General features: G+C 36.9%; 2 protein-coding genes across 7 annotated transcripts in view; one reads left to right on the forward strand and one right to left on the reverse strand.

The window, feature by feature from the left end:
* Positions 1-16776, forward strand: part of LOC105253538 (metalloproteinase inhibitor 3) — a 79111-nt gene that overhangs the window by 50542 nt on the left and 11793 nt on the right. Inside the window, exon 1 of one of the 4 annotated variants that reach the window (XM_011261642.3) lies at positions 1729-2152. The exons of 1 other annotated variant lie outside the window; for it this stretch is intronic. The gene's annotated coding sequence lies outside the window, so the exon portion shown is untranslated. Of the gene's footprint in view, positions 1-1728; positions 2153-15177; positions 15422-16776 lie in introns of those variants that run through there. 2 more of the 4 variants (XM_011261641.3, XM_011261643.3) reach the window with 2 other exon arrangements.
* The window catches only part of LOC105253540 (synapsin), a 43182-nt gene that overhangs the window by 4361 nt on the left and 22045 nt on the right, over positions 1-16776 (reverse strand). The gene's annotated exons all lie outside the window — the stretch shown is intronic.

Raw genomic sequence — 16776 nt, forward strand, 5'->3', positions numbered from 1 at the left:
GGATGTAAAAGAGGAAGCGGCTGCTTAGTATCTTGCCCCTATATGTCGAGTTGAGCGGCTGTATCCGGGCCCAATCTCCGACGATATCCGTGATTATTGTACGTCGCGAAAGAGTGCTCAATCTGTTCGTGCAAATGTTCGTACATTCGTGGGTGTGGAGAAGTGCCTTCTGAGTATCGCTGGGAATGCGTATCTGGTACTCGCGTTCGTAAAGAAACGATCAACAGCTGCGATTGTGAAAAATAAATCGGGAGAAGTTCACTGTAATAAAAATAACGATTCGAAAGAAAAATATATTTTATCGTGATCGCGATGTATCATGAAATTTATATCATGAAGTTTATATCAAACATCTTTCTTGGAAATCTCCAAAAAGAAAATGTTTTAATTGCGATCGATGGCGCGGGATGCGCGAACGTCTCAGAGATAATAATAGATGAAGAAAGAATAAGAGAGGAAGAACAAACGCGACGAGATGAAACGGGAAGGTGTGTGATCGAGGGTGGCGACTGTTGCGAGGAGATAGCGAAGAGATCTCGAAGCCGTCAGACATGACTCTAGGCAACGGATGTAGAGTGCGGTAGGTAAAGTTCTCACTGTGTGAGAACGGAAAACGAGAGAGCGTGAGCGAGAGAGAGGACTAGACCGATAGAAGAGTCGAGAGTATAGATGGTATTTGTAGTCAAGACTTGGAGCAAGCTTAGATAAAGTAGTCTTGAAACGGGCTGATAATTGTAGTGGAATTTCAAGGTGGCCTTCGAGGTATCATCTCTCTTAAACCATCTTTTTCTCAATCCTTCTTTAAGTAAGGTAGATAGGTCGTCTCATAATAGCATCTTTTAAGAACAGATCTTAAGCGCCAAAGGCTTGATCAAGCAAGGCCTCGTTCATGAAATTGGAAATGATTTAAGACCATCTTTAAAAATGAGACGACCTTCATGAATTATATTGTCGAGCTCGTTTTTAAGAGAGGAAAAAGAGAGATGTATGAATATGTATGAATATATTATGAGTACGACTATACAAAAGAGACCCGGGCAAGGCTTTATCAAGGTATAACATGCACGCGAAACAAGTATATTTCAAGAGAGTTAAATACCATGAATTGAAACAATTTACAGAAAGAAGAATTGTCTCATAGACAAAAGTCTTTCGTGAGAGAAAAAACATTAAAAATTCTCACTTTTTAAACTCACAATCGGAGAGTACATTTTATTATTAATTAAAGCAAAAGCTTTAAAAATATTATTTCTACTTGACAAAGCAATTTTCAGGGAAAACATCGTATCATATATTCTTCTTCCGTATGCCATTTAAATAACGAGATAAACGGATTAAAGTGAACTGGAGCAAGCATCGATCGGAAGACGAGGATGACTCAAAAGAGACGGTCAACATTTCAGAAAGACGGGGACGAGGAGATCATCGGAAAGAACATTGAACGAGGATAGCCGCATCTCGTCGATGTAGTAACCGGGAGAAGAAACGACAAGGATAGAGAATCCAAGCATCAGAGATCAAGAGGGAAAGAGAGAGGCGATGAGAAAGAGAAACGAAGGATGGTGAACGAGAGTGTACGCTTCGGTGGAGAGGGAAAGAGAGCGAAAGACGGACCACGAGGTGGACGGACAGGGAAAGCAACGGGGAGGGAGGGGACAGGCAGGGGAGCACGAGCCGGGAACGTCGTGTGCGAGGAAGAACGTAGGAAGGAACGAGAGCCCGGCGTGTCGCTCGCGCTTGCATTGCTTTTCGAAGCTCGCGCGCGATCGGTCGCTCGTGCGTGCGATCGGACGTGCGTGCGTGCGTACGTGTGCGTGAAAAAGAGGAAGAGAAAACGAAGGAGAATCCCTTCCCGCGCGATCTCTCCCGCGCATTCCTTTTCTCTCTCTTTGACCAATGTCATCTCGTAATCTGGGCGACTTGTTATCGTGCACGCGAGAAACCGACTCCTCGAGATCGAATCTCCGCGGAAAAACGCGAGTGCGTCTCGTTTCCTAGTATCGATCGACCCCGCGGCCCATTTGACTCGGAATTATTACACCCGTTGAGCTGCGAGAGAGATCTCGGAAGAGACTGTGGGGAAAGGCGGAAGAGACAAAACGGAAAGTCTGTACGGGCGAAAGGATCAAGAAGAGGTCAATCGGGGAGAAAGGTAAACTGCATTGTCAGATTTCCATCGCAAATACAGTAGCTTCCGCACGAATGCATAGTAGATGACAAAGGCAAGCTGCTGGCTTTGACTTCAATTTGTGCGAAATGAAATCCGTATAATCAGATTAGAATTGAGAGACATGAGCTTGAAACTTATATGTCTCTCTCTGTTCGCGAAAAACTCAAATATCTCGTGGAAAACAAATTGAGAAATCGAAAATGTTATTCTAAAAATACGTATGAACATATTTGAAAAAGATTTTAAAAAGAAAAAATTACTTACAGATATTAAAAAAAAATAAATTATTAAAACGCAATTTTATTTAAACACGTTATTTAAGCGACGATATTAAAAAATATTATAACAGAATTATTAATATTTCTTTTTAATAATGCATCGATTTTTATGAATAATAATATTATGTAAATTTTATTATATGTTTTAGTATTTGCAGAAATTCTTTTCTTAAATAAAAATTTTTAAGATATCTCTTAGCAAAATTAGAAAAAAATATCTATTAATTTTGTTCAAAATTTAATGAACGAGAGATATAATAAATCAGACAGGCTATATGGATTAAATGATTAGTGGAGAGGTAAAACGCGGCAGCCGACCAGGTTGAATAAATAGAACTTCTGAATGTGTGTGGTCAAACGAGTCAAACTTATAAATGTCGATCTGTAAAGGATTGGATCGAGCCTCTTGTACGAAATAATAATTCGAATTTAAGTAGTAAATATAAACCTTGCAGCGATTTTTCAATTTACTATATAAAAACAAATATTTTTAGTGTGAAAGATATTTGTAAAAGAAATTTTGGAGAGCGATAATCAGCAAGTACTCGTACTTGCAAAATATTAAATAACTTTGCAAATGTTAGATGCAATTGTCTAATTTTAATTTGTATGCATGTGGTGGGTGCATTTGTCTCTGGAGGAACATAACGTGGGAAGGAAATATTTGAGGCGGCACACGATGTGCCTCCAAAATAAAATCCTCGTCGTTTAATTTAAGATTAACTCCGAGAGAATCTCCGCCGTATTTCTACGCGAGATCCATAAATAATGACGTCATCGGCAATTACAATTTGCAACACATATCCATCGCGTGAGTGATGATACAACGTCTTATAAACGCGCGCTCTCTGGACACTAATGAATATCGCGAGGCGGATTGTTTTCCAGCAATTGATATTATTAGAAAGCATTTAAATACTCATCAGTCAGCGGGCAAAATGTGAAAAAAACATTCGAAACGACACGATGCATCGTTGCAAATTTTCCTTTCGCGTGAAATAATCTCCGACGTTGATGAATGATCATCAATGATTATCACCGACATTATGTATATTAAATCCTTCGTCCGTGGATTGAAATCGCCATGCGTGTAATAATCAGAGTCGCGCGTTTTGAAATTGCACCATACTCCATACTCCGGGCAATTATTCCGCTAGCCTATGATAAGCTGAAATTGAATTGTGCCGTTGATGACGCTGTCGATTTGCGCCTAAGTTTAGTCCGCTTCTGGGAAAGCAATTTCAATAAACGGGACGTAGGAAAATATGAGAGCGCACGTTCTCGAGAATACCGCCTATACGAGCTAGCCCTGTTCCTAAGTACACATGTACTTCTCTAGCCGCAACGAGTTAACGATCGATTCTCTCACGTGAGTCGTAGATGACTATTTTCCTGGCACCGGTTCTGGCTGGCGCAGCATCCAAAATAACGTGTCGAGCATTTCGTGTCGCACGAAGTGCAATAAAAGAGAACTGTTTAACTGCCGAGGGATAAAGATCGCGCACGCGAACACGTCGCTTTTACCTAAAATGTCTCTTCAGATACCATTTCAATTTCGTCAATTTCAAGGAGATATATTTTTTTCAATCGTCAAATAAAAAAAATCTCACGATAAGAAACTAGCAAATAAGAGCCAGTGCGTAAAATTTTTCTTAAATTATTCGCGAAAATTTAAATTCCCGATTCAGCGACTCCGCCCCGATATTTTTCTCGTCTACGTCTCTTCAGGGGGGTAAAGAGGGGTTTATAGAATTCTCAAAAATGAGAATCTATATCTTGGTAAATGCAGTAAAACGCCAAGTAAAATATATGTATATGCAGTAAAATACCAAGTAAAATATATGTATATGTCTTGTGCGCGTTTAAATTTTCGCGAATAATTTAAGAAAAATTTTACGCACTACCATCCGCGGTGATCTCTTATTTGCTAGTTCCTTATCGTGTTGTTTAATACATATAGAGCCTAATTCTTTGATTTATTAAAAAAAATATATATTTGTCGTTGTTTCGCAGCATTATTTTGCGCGCGAATTTTTCATTATTAAACAAATTCAAATAAAAAAGATACTACCTCTTTTCACGACTAAATTACCTTCGAGGCGATTTTCTCGCGTAGAAACGCGACGAGATGAGCTCTCGGATGCTCGGCACGACACACTGACATATCGACCTTCGCATATTTCGTGCAACAAGGCAATATAAGTGCGTCGCGTCGTGCGTAAATACTCCTTGGAGCTTGTTCGATCGATGGAAGAGGAGCGCACCCTTCGATTAAATAATTGCTGCGTTCCATTCGCGGGATCGCGTCCAATCACGATCGTCGATGGCGCGATCGGACCTCATTGTGCGATTACACGAGAAGGATATAATTCATTTCGCGGCGGAGCCGGGCGTAATCAGGCGCGAGCCGTATCGCCGTGTATAATATCACGTTTATTACGCGTTACTCCGATATAAATCGGCCCGTGCGGCGCCAACCAGCCGACCACCACACGCACGTGGTGCACCTCGCACGCATATTCGGCATCCGTAGGTCATTTTTTTGCCTTTCAGGGAAGTGCGAGAGGGCGATCGGTCTCTCTCTCTCTCTCTCTCCTGATCCGCCCAGATTAGAGCCACGGATCGAGTATTTATAACCGCGCCACGTTTCGCGATTGCGCCAGGTATATACGAGGAATGCACTTCGACAATCATTTCGATGGCAAGAACTGCCATCGTCGAACTCGCGAGTGACGGCGAAATATGTATCGAGGTGAAATTCACCTTCGTCGCCGACGCGTAACTTTTATTCTCGGTTTTTTTAACGACTCCGTTATCGATTTTCAATAGCCTTCGATATTTATATATCGTGTCTCTTGACATCTCGCCGGCTCTTATTATTCTGTTTGTAATATTTTACGCTCTACGAAAAGTTTTTATCCATACATCACTTTATTTAATTCATTTCTTCAAGATTAAGTAACACTCTACGTTATTTATTTACACGATCTACATTTTCTTATTTATTGAAGCCGCTGCGCAAGAGGCGCAAAGTATCACCTCTCACACTCTCTCTTTAATGCAAACACGCGGATAAGCGTGTCTGACAAATCACGCTTGTCGAAAGCTGGCTCACATCCAAAATCCAGTATCTATTGCAGTAGATGCAACTCTTGAGATTGAGATGCAACATCTTGTTGAAATACAATAGCGATAGCCTTAATTTAATATCTATTTGCAATTTCAGCCCACGTTCGTCTTAGAATAGAACAGCGCAATTAATCACGCTAATCATCAAGGTACGATTGCGTCGAGCGACCTTGTCGCATAGACGATAATTACCGATGCTTGAATCTGGAGTTGCTTATCGCAAGATAATTTCCGTCGTTCCATTCACAACAGTTACATTCTGAGATTGTGCCGCGCTTCGTCGGCGGGCGATATTCTAGCGAGATAAAAGCGCCGATCGTTATGTCGGAGATATTGATCGCGGAGGAGAATCCCACGCGCCGCGTAATAAAACAACCATAACGGTTCGTATCCATGACAATCGGACGACGTGTCCGGGAATAGAATTAATATCCTCTGCCCGATAACGAAGTGAGAATGAACGATGTCATACAAGGATGCACGACCTCCGTGTCTTTTTACCCGGAAATACCACGAAGAACTATTCCCACAACAATTAACCACGGTTCAAGAACCTTCGCGTAGTGTCCGTCCGCTAATGAGTAGACAGAGGACTCAGTAACGAAGAAAATCATTGAAATCGAAGGTTAAAAACAAGCTAGCGAACAACTGAACCCTTGAAGCCATCTAAAAATTTGATAACATTGACATTCTCGACTAACAATAGCAGTAATTAATCGAGTTGCATGATTATATTTTTATAACGTTATAAAAAGTATTTATGTAAAGTAATTAAACTTATATTCTGCAATAATTGTCATGGACCGATGAATAAATCAGAAAATTTTTACATTTGCAATAATAAAGCTCTTCAATTCAACGCATAAATGGAGCAGAAATTATTTTTAGGATTTTTTTATATCATCATTTTCAAAAAAAATTTCTTGAATAGTAGTTCATCAAGACAAAAATATTCTGTTTAATAAGATATCACAGATGTATAGACTTTATAAACCGAGTGTTAATATATAATAATTAATGCATTCAAGCAAACAAGTTTTGTTTGCCACGAAAACAGATTCTTCACCTATCGACCTATCGCGACTTCCTATTCAAATACCATATTGATAAATATGCGAAAAAAGCGAATTCCCAGCTAGCATATACTGCAAAACGATAAAATATGCCAGAATCACGTGTAGTTGTCGTAAACATGAAGTGATCGTGTCGTAAGGTGTGAGGAAATCTTAAAAGTGATTACAAGATGTTAAGTAGCCATTAACACGGGCATCATAAAACGTCGAGATCGCATTGAATTAAATCACCGCATCGCTTATTAAATCTGAAAGAGAAAAGACGCAGTAATACGTCATGATTAAATAATAAATATATTCGTGTACACGCGAACAATTTAGCAATAAATTACGCGCGTTCGTGAATTATTATTGTAGTTTATTGCTAAACTTGTACGTGTAATATTCTTTTACAGCCGTGAGATGTGGAGTCACGTCTCGTTGCCTACAGTACCGTTAATATTCCCGAAGGTGCGGACAGTTCCCAGTTTGTGTACGTAAGATGAATCTTCGCGCAGTTCAATGCGCGATCGCGCAAAATATTAATAAACATCCGCCGGGCATCTCGGCTCGGGTATTATCGAAGATCAACTATGAGAGTAATAGGACAAGATTCTCTTGTAATCGAGTTCCCCATTAAATAGTTAACGGGCCTGATGCAACTAAACTCCGCACGCAGCTGAATCTAATAAATTCTATTCCGTGTATAAGTACGATACAATCTCGTTACAACTTCGTGTGACTACAAATTGAGTTTGTGTAGCCACATGTACTGAACTGTTGCGGGTATCGGCCCGGAATTAACTTAATCCTTGTGGGACTTGGTAACGACAATGTGCATCAGACACGTTCCGTTAGAAATTAAGGCTATCCGAGTATATTTTTGGACGCAGCAAACAATAGACATCTCGTGATATTTTCAAACTCAATTACTAGCTTGTACATCACGTACTTTTCGATATTGGCAATCAAATTGAAACGTTTATTCTAGGGTCATATTGTAATTTAATTCATTTCAGGTATTTTATATTTATTTTTATTATTTTGGAAATTAAAAAAATTATCAGGCAATAATAATATAATCTAGAAAATTAAAATAGCATTTGGAAATTTTGTATATAAATATCTTTGTATGTAAAATTTACAATCTTTTTAACTTGTATAATGGATAATTCAATTATTTTCTTCAATTATTTTCTTCAATTATTATTCATTCAATTATTATTCATTATTATTCATTTTCTTCAATTATTTTCTTCAATTATTATTCTTCAATTATAATTAATTCAACTATTTTCTTCAATTATTTTCTTCAATTATTATCTCGAACATACATGCTTTTGTATGCACTTCAAAGAGAATAATTATTTCGTAAGAATTAATTTCTATTATAACACTATGAGACTTCTCTGTAATACCTTGATATATATTCCACACATAGCATACTATGATATGTGCGGTACGTGTCGCGAAAATTCATGGAACATACTGAGGACACCTCATAACTCGCCTCGTGGTGGCCTTGCCTAAAAGTCGTTGTGGCTTACGAAATACCACGTGGCATCCCGCGTCGGGTGTGGTCTCTCTTCGCGTTTTCTCTCGTTACATCATCGCGAATATACACGGCTAGTCTAATTATGCACACTCTCCGTGTTAGTTGACATTCCTAAATCTCGCTCTTCTACCCGATTCCACTCTTATACGCGAACGCGAGAAACCTTCCTTTCGTGAATTATTATCTCACGGAATTTAATTGACAATCTCGTTTATTGCCCGACAGCTTCGCCGGAAGGCAAAAATTAATTGCATTATATTGCGCCGATATCTCCTGAATATCACGATTTTCTCGTTTATTGACGCTTGTTAATCGAATAAAAGTTCTATTAGATTGGAATAGAAAATCGGTATAACTACCGATTGAATAATAATTATAGGAAAACGATTCTCTATAAAGGCGTGAATTGAAAACCGAGGAGAAAAAATTTAAACCTCTCTCTTTGAAATACATGTACGTATTTGCAATGACATCAGCTTGTCTTGTGTTCTGAATGAAATAAAATGCCACTCTCTTGGCATATATTTGCATTTACTATACGTCAAATATACATCGTTAAAATTGCGCATTTTGTTTCTGTAATTACCTACTTATATACTCAAGGCCTAATATTGAACGCAGTATGATGTCGTAGCGTATGTCATACTTCAAAGTACGATTACGCAATAATCCATTAAATAATGCGTTATGTAAGCCAAATAATTACTCGTATTATCGCATTAAGATTCGTATCTTCTATTAACTGTGACATGATTAAAATATATCATGAACCTTTTATCACATAGATACTAAGACAAATCGTATAATTACACAATTTGCGTAATATTCGGACTCGTGTTTAAGGGGTTATGCCTAGTCATAAAAATAAAAAAAAAATTTGTTTTTACATTCCCTTGAAGTGTATCATATTCAAAATATATCCTAAAAGTTAAATTAATCGGATGCAAATTGACGGAGTTATAAGTTATGTTTGAAGCGCCAGAATGTATAACTTTGTTTAAACACGACTATTAAAGCCTCAGCTCTAATATTTTGAGGGCTATCAAGCCAATATGAAAATTTAAATATATAATCAATATAATAACAATTATTAAATAAAAAAACAATATAATAGTATCCTTAATATTTGTACTTTTGCATAAAAATTTATTTGTAAAAAAATTATTACACTTTAAAAAAAAAAATTCCCAAACATTTTTTTTCGAGCTGCTGACTAGGCATAACCCTTTAATTTACACGTATGCCAAAATTATGAAGATGTATCTGTTTTATGTAAATTAGGGTAGAAAATATGAATAAAACGTCGCGGTGCTTTTAATTATATTATTTCATTACAGAAATTGTATGATATTATTCTACATTCCTTTGAAGATTAACAATTAAGGAGATATATTAAATTATTTAAAACCACACTTTAATGTTTCCTAGGACAAGAGAAAATAATTTTTGCGCTCTAAGTGCGCGTGTACGCTTTTAAGGAAGATAGAGAGAATTTCCAACACGTATCTACACTATCTCGTTATGCATACAGAACGAGTCACTATTCCGTATGATAATTTCGAGTACGCGGAAGAGTACCTTCGCTCGTTTCTTGCGATTTTAGGGCGTCTTTTTGCGACGCGTGTCAAATGATACCGCGCGTCGGCGGTTCTTGAAAGCCGGCAACGACGTCTGCCGCGTTCTTTCGTGACCTAACTAATGCGTAGCTTTACTACGCATGACTCAGCGACCAACAATCTCATTCAGCGAAGAACGAGAATCGCGATAAGCGCGCATAAAACACTTTCGCAACGTCGCTTCAGAGAAGAGGAAAACTTCTAGGATGGGAAAGCGTTTTGCTAATTGGAGCCATTCGTTAATCGCGCGATATCTCGTTCCTTCCTCCCTTCTTTACGATGATATGAAGACTTTTACTGTGCGTAATAGAAAGCACGTGATGCGACCATCTAGGATCTAGAGAATCGAGAAAGTTGAGACTCGGAATCGATCGTTGATGGAAAAGTGAGAATATTGAAAGTTAAAAATTCAGGATCGAAACTTGCAGTTGAAAACTAGACTTGGAAGTTGAGATGGCCAAGTACTGAAAGTTGGAAATTAGGAGTTAACATCTTGAGAGAGAAGTGTGTGAAGATAAAAGTATGTCGAGCGTTGCACCGAGCTGAAAGCTGAGAATACACACGGACACGAGAGCTCGAAATTATTGTATGTTTAGGTTTCCTTGGTGAAATCAGTCACGCAAATAGTACACGTGCGTCAATGGTGTTTTGGATTGCTTTCCATCGCCCACTCGTACTTAGAAACGGTCGCAGCGATAGAATGCATGGCGCGTGGTGCGCCCGAGAATGATCTCATCTGCCACGGATTTATGGAGTCCCGGTGGGTGGCTGGAGCTCTGTTTCGAAAAATGCTCGATGGAACTTATCCCGATACGGCGCTCGATCGGGATATCAATATCAATTATACGACGAAGCCGTCATCGCTCGTTGAATCTCGTCGTTTTACTTCGTTGTCAGTCATACTCGCGAAAAGAGCGAGGCTGTAAAATTATATTAGAAATGATGCACGATGCCGATTCGCGCGACTTATGAATTGCCGATGTGTGGGATCTTATCGCCAGTTTTAGAAGCGACCATTGATCAACCCGCGGTGACGTTGTGATTTATGCCCCATCACGACTTTAGCATCATTTGAATGAGGAAAAAACCATCTGGGAATCCTTCGCACTGCAAATTGATCTTTGGCTCCAACCAACGTACTCAAAGAGGATGTTTATTTCCAATAAATATCAATTTACAATTAAACTTTTTAATACATTTTTGATTTACATTATTTTAATAAATGTTTGATTTACAACATTATTCTTATTTCTCATATATTGTTAACAAAATTTTAAATGACACATTTTTGTGCTAATGATATTGTCGGGTCGATCGCTTTGATCTTAACTAAGTTCCTAAAATATAGGACATAATGAAGAAGAGAGTTGTTAATTAACTATCGTTCCATAAGACATCAATAGAACAAATGATCGTTCTATTTTCTCTTCTTAACGGTATAAATAGATTCTTCGACACTCTCTTCGTGACCCAACACTTGGCTGTTGTGTTCCGACTAAATTCTTATTCTTATTTTTCTTTTTAGTGCCAGTGAAAAATATCTAGCTTAATACTATCTATTCTAGTACTAGTCAACTGCTTTATATATTTCCGCGCGTATTTCACGATTCGAATATTATTGGGAACTTCTCGCGTGTCAACGCGAGGTATCGGGATACCAAATTTCTCGATGGCAGGATTCACGTTACATTTACGTAAATTGTTGCATGGAAATAAAATATCAATATACATTTCATCATTTCTATCGAGAGATTTATAGGATTGATATAAAATATCGAATTAATCTAATAAAAATATTAATATGTTACTAGTTCCTGATTTGAATCATTTTTAACATAATTGTTCGTATTCTATTAAATTTTAAAATCCTAAACATTTTTTAAAAATATTCATTTTGAAGATAAAATTATAAATACTTTCGAAAAACGAGAACCTTGATATTTCGAGGATTTCGTGATACGATTAGCATTTCTCTTTCGGCGCATTACGCCGACTTTATATTTGTCTTATCAAATCACGACGCGCTCCAGATTCGCTTCACAAGAATGCCGACATTCTCGGAACGAGGGGAGGATGATGGCGAATTCCTCCGGGCATCCGATGCAGTTGTAGCGGTTAATTCCTTCTTGGTGGCCGACCACAATTTAAATGTCGAGAAAGAATAAGCTCGCACACGGGTTGCGGTCGCGTGACCTCGCACGGGTGAGAATTACAATTTCATGTAATTTGTCGACGCGGACGCGTTTAATTGTTCCCCCGCTAACGAATGCGCATAAATGCATGAAAATGATTAACGTCCCAGAACCAATGTTTTTTGCGTATTGTTCCTTGCGGGCAACTTTAAAAATACCTAAGCACTGTCCTCATTAGCAATTAGGACAGACGGGAACGTTGGTCGACCGTAATCCGATTAATGTCTATTGTTTCTCTATTTGAATTCCACAGGAAGACTCACATAGAATAAAATCGCTTGAGATACTGTTATAAGTCGATTCTTCCTGATTTATAATGACGCATTTAAATATAAAGTTTAAGAAAAATTTTAATAACATAAGTTTTCGCATCTATCATGTATCTATGAGCATAAAATTGAAGAAAATTATTTCGATTACAAGCCAATTTTAAAAATTAATGTTTATATAAATGTCAATGTGTTTGGGCTTGTGATAATATATTTAAGAGATGCACAGATGTTATCTCAAGGTTTCATTCTGTGTGAATCATCATACATAAATTTCTTTATACATTTGTATTCAATCTTTCAGCTGTTACTTGTAAGCGATGATTAACGATAAAATTATTTCCAAGCGATAAAAACAGCAGATATGATAATATATTAAGAGCTCAATAGGGTTTTTATTTTCTTCTCTCACTTATCGTTAAAATGCGGCACGACTTTCTTCGTAAGTGATCGATATCCAAAGCGTGATAATTTCTACGAAGCCGCACAAGCGGACTTTAGATACTTGCTACCACGAGCGAAAACATGAAGTCGTCGATAAAAATAAGTTTTGTTGATATTAAACATAAATCGCCCGGTGAAACGATGCGGCCACCCACGTCTGACATAGATCGGTCTGCAACTACTGCTCGAGAAGGTGCAGTGAAACCTCGAATGTACGCGTGATTAAAAATGCCAATTTGCATAAATATTTTTATAATAATGTATGGAGATTGCTAGCAAATTTTTTGTACGCATAGACGTATCTTGTATAATGCATTGCATTGCAACCAAGTTTAAGGTTGATAGATCTGCGTTATAAGTGTTAAGTTCACGTCAATTTATATTGCACTTTCACTTTAGCCAATGTAATGTAGAACGAAGATTGACGTATTACGATGATATAAGCGGCATATCTTAATAAGAACATTAATAATCACCGCGCACAATTTGCATCATATTTATCGGTATTTGCATAACAGCATGATGATTCATATCGTAATGCAAATATTCGCTGATAAACAGGCCATCTGCACAATTAATTTGATTAATTTCTTTATTCGAATATGTATTTTAATACGTATTTTAGTATAAATTTCAATGCGTATTTTAATCAGTACGAGAATAATAAATAATTGATCTCATAATATCGATTCATCTTGAAATTTTTTTATATAACTTTGATTTAACACTATTAATGCAATATTAATTATCACCACATTTTTAATTGAAACCAAATTATTTTATATATTTATTATATCTCAGCTTCAGCTTAAATTATATCGTGGATGTTACAGTTTTCCTGCGAAATATTGTTATAAAATTTATGTAGATTCAAAATTTTTCCTTGAGTATATTGATATTTTATTGTGTACATATTATTGTAACTTGTATAAATGTTAGTAGTGATAATATTACATTTCTCATGAATTTAGTTTGTGTACGACTTAATATTCCACACACACACATGCAAGGAATGTAACGTGCAACGTAACCACGAATTTATCTGATGCGCTTCCGAGCATGACGATGAATTGCATGACGCAATGTCCAAATTTATGATTAATCGAGCCATCCGTAGAGTGCGCGTCTGCATTTGCGGCTTGTTTCGAGCAGGGAAAAGACAATCTCGAAAATAGACAAATTTAATCGCAAACAGTAGTCTTTATTAATGCACTCTGTTTTGATAAACTATTTAATATTTATATATACTCAAGAGAGAATTTGATATTTAAAACGTCGAAACACTATTTAACATAACATATTCCTGACAGATGCAAATAATACACTTTTTTCCATTCGATTAAAGTTTATGTGATTCATTCTGGTTTTAAAATTCTTTTTAGTTTTTAGCTTTAAATTAGCAATCCAATTTAAATCCTCAAATAAAGTTTATACATAAATAAAGTTTGTATATTATATCGTAATTAATTAAAAAATAAGATTTGTAACATTAAAAAAATATAATAATAATAATTTAAAAATTATTTGTTTATCATTTGAGTTGTACATATTTTTTATAAGAGTACATATTTCTTCACAAATACAAGGAAAGACTCAATACAGTATACATAACGAAAGAATAAAATGATGTAGATGTGTACTTGTTTCTGCTGAAGATTTATGTTATTCTTAAAAGTTTTTTTCATGAGAGTTATATTCTTTTTAATTGGATTTTTTCCCTAATAATTTTTATTTTTATTTTATGCTTTTACGCAAACACACACACACATACATATATATATCCATACTCTTTCTCTTTTACAAACATCATATCATATATTTTCTTCATAACAAGATTGTTGATTGATCATCCGAGCTTTAACTGACCCGCTTCGACCTGTGAAATGCGAGGTAATCGTTTGCTTATCTGATGCACTTCAACGCATCCGGAGTGCATTACGCGACAACCGAATTCATGAGGCGATAAATTATTAACTTCGTCCATTTGCATTTTTTATTAGTATGTAAGGATATATCTCGAGTCATTAATTCGCGAGAAATATTGTATTTTTTATCGTGCACCGATCAGTCCAATGTAATTAAATATCTCGCCTGGGATATTTCATAACAATTGACCGATCATCGATCATTCCTCATCAAAATACGCACGAGATCGATTACTTAAGTCCTCGTAATAATCGCGCGTCCCGTCACGCTTGAGATCGATTTTTCGGCAGGCCCACACTTTTTGCAAACAAAAAAAAAAGAAGAGGAGATCGTCCTTTCCTCACGATTCATTTCCGACCATAACGGACGGGATACATGACGCAACGTCCGAAAAGTCACGTGATTAATCGAGAACCGAGATGCGTCTGCGGCTCGCTCCGGTCTTCCTGTTCCTTTTTCGGAGCACACGCGCCGTGTCGGGAATTGCGAATGCACCGGCATCGCGCCGCACGCAAATGGCATATGAGCTCAGAGGCTCTGTTCACGCGTGCACGCATGTACGGATGCTGGCCGGCCGCGGAATATAATAGCGGTAATACGTTGGAACTGGGGCAGTCTTGCTTTGACGCGCGTCTTAGGAGCATCCACCTGTGAGCGGCGCGCGAAAATTTATCGCGAGCACGTCGCGATACCGTGCGTGTTATTACTTCGTCCTGGGCTATTTCTCGAGGTTAGTGTCCCGACGTGAAGTGACAAATGAAAGTATGCGGTTCCCCGTGCCTCGGTCGTCGTAAGTAGGTCTCGGAGAAAAGTTCTCTCGCATCTAAAGCGTTATCCCGCTGCCTGATCGCCAGCGCTTCGGATGATGTCGCGCGAAACAGAGAGGCGTTTCACAAATATTCGCTAGATGTTTGCGTAATTTTCACATTTTTATATTTTGCCATAATCTTGTTATTACGCGATCTTTTCCAGTTAAAAGGAATATCATTACTTTGATAGTCTATTAAATTATATGTGCGTCTCTTTATCTTTTTACTTATCTATTTATCTAAGATGATAGGTGATGCATAATGTTAAGGAATGACTAACGTTAATTCACGTACGACGTTTTAATTTCAAATTATTCGATCCGTATCTAAGAGTGATTTTAATTAACGCTACCATGCGCACCTCTCCTGATTAATCTCCAACTGCAATGGACTATAAACTGTATAAGCAAATGTGTGTATATCAGATTGCACTCAACTCGCGTGACATTATGTGACGAGTCTGGATACGATGGTCCATTAAGGAGTAAAAGATACTTTTCCGCTACTTTATACACCGTCCACTTATTCAATGAAGACAATCTAAAGTTGAATGTATTTTCTACTTGATAAAGCCGCTTCTACGATCGATTGATTATATTAAAACATTTAAATGTAATAGTAAAAATAACATTGGATGTTATTAAAATAAAGTCTAATTAATATTGATTACAGAAAATCTCATGAAAGAGAGAATCGGCAAGAGAGATATATTAATTTAGTATTAAATCAAATTTGGTAAACATTGTCTTATGTTGTCTATTGTTTTGTTCTCGAATATTATAATTATGTTTTTCTGACTGTTTATACTTTTTGTAAATCACTTCAACATTGAAAAGGATCTGGAACAGATCGAAGTTTATTAAATTTAATACTAAATTGATATCTCGCGGATTCTTCAATTTTCATGCGATTTTCTGTTTAATACCCAACGTTATGATCCTCTTTTTTACTATTACTTTTTTTATTATTATTTGATTGTTTTATCATATGGACCTTTCTTTACTATTTTTTTCGATTATATTAATTTGATGCATATCTATATCATAACGATACATTTTGCACAAAGATTTATAGGACAGATATATACTTATTAAATTTACATTCCAGACGCGTACATACTTTTCGCGACGTTATCTGTTTAAGGAAAAGCGCATATATATATTCTCGTTTCATATCATATATATTTTAGTACTCTAATTAATTTTCTCAATATAACACTAACCATCACTTATAATGTCACATCGTGGTTGCAATGATGCAGGTACTCGATGCATCTGATTGATCAAACATATAATTAATGCACGTTTGCGTATTACATTGGCGTCGATACCTCGTT

The sequence above is a fragment of the Camponotus floridanus genome, unplaced genomic scaffold (genome assembly GCF_003227725.1).
Source record: "Camponotus floridanus strain SB8 unplaced genomic scaffold, Cflo_v7.5 scaffold3, whole genome shotgun sequence".
In the NCBI taxonomy this organism is placed as follows: domain Eukaryota; kingdom Metazoa; phylum Arthropoda; class Insecta; order Hymenoptera; family Formicidae; genus Camponotus; species Camponotus floridanus.